Source organism: Xiphophorus hellerii, chromosome 1 (assembly GCF_003331165.1).
Source record: "Xiphophorus hellerii strain 12219 chromosome 1, Xiphophorus_hellerii-4.1, whole genome shotgun sequence".
Classification (NCBI taxonomy): Eukaryota; Metazoa; Chordata; class Actinopteri; order Cyprinodontiformes; family Poeciliidae; genus Xiphophorus; species Xiphophorus hellerii.
In genome coordinates, this window is record NC_045672.1 from 13,413,420 (window position 1) to 13,414,823 (window position 1,404).

Sequence of the window (1,404 nt, forward strand, 5' to 3'; positions counted from 1 at the left end):
GTAATGAAAATACACATTATTTCATTACTCTATGAACCAACGATCTTTTTCCAACCTGACATTCACACTAAGAAGACCAGTGGAAGTGAAGGATTTATCATCTTCTGTCAGTAATAAACCCAAAATGAAAAAAGTAGGACAAAAACACAAGTTTTAACATGGCTAATCGCAGATGAAACACATTATTTGATTGTAAATTAATGTAAATGCACCTCACACTTCATAAGGTTCTGAATTTTATCTTTTAGATGTCGAGATAAGAAGTAAAATCTATCAATTCAAACATTATTCTCTGCTTCACTAGGTTTTTTTTAGGTTATTTAACCAGACTACAAATGATCAACTCCATTCCAAATTGTTCATGAACTTGGTGACTCTATGAAAAGTATCATTAGCTTGAACAATGGATTTGCGGCTGAAGAAATTTGGCAGGATAATGAACAGGTTAATCACATAACAGCGAGAATTTAATTTGCTGTCATAACCGGTTCAACCGCACAACACATTCCTCCAGCACAGAGTAAAATTGGGGTTAAATGCGACTGGAAATCAATCTGATAATTGGTTCCAAAGGTGCTTTGAAACACATGTAAAACATATCTACCATTGTTTCACTGTGGTTGTCACAGGCAGTATGGTGGCCCTAACATGGCTTAAAAATAAAGTCATACGATTTTTTTCGCAGCAAATCTGATTTCAATCGATTGGTCTCGCTTTCTTAAAAAGAAATGATAAATGACAGAAAATATTATTTGTAGTTAAATCTTCCCTTCCCGGAGTTGACCTGAATTCAAAGTCCAACTAAGTACAAGATATGAAACTTGTAAAACAAGACGGTATTCCCCGGGCGGGCTGACATCACTCTGAATTATGGAAGCCCAAGAAAGGGAGATCAAACAATATAATCAACATTGAATCATAGATAATGGTGCTTTGCAAATTGCTCAAACATACGTGTACTTTTTAAAATAAATAAAAGGAAGCTCCTTATGTCTCTTGATTGAACAGCCTTCTTTTCAGGGATCATTTCCTCCAGTTCACACCCAATTTCCAAATTTGCACAATCAAGTTTTCCCACAATATTTTAAGCCCCAACAATGGATAGCTGGCATGGTAGCTGCCCAGGCTTGCTGATAACGTCCAGTGACTAACATACACCTGCCTCTCACACACTCCGGATCAGGAAGCTCGCTCTGGAGATCCAGTGCCTTGAGTTTAAGGATAAAAACAGTCTATAAATTCATGCGGTGGAGGTGGAGAGGGGGGGTTTATCTCTGAAAAGGGAGGAGCAGGGAGGAAAAGGAGGGAGGAGGGTGGAGGACCTCCCTGCAGCAAATAAAGACATGCTGCAAAAGAAGGGAGCAGCAGCACTTCGACTTTGTACAGTTTCTGCTCATAAGTAGG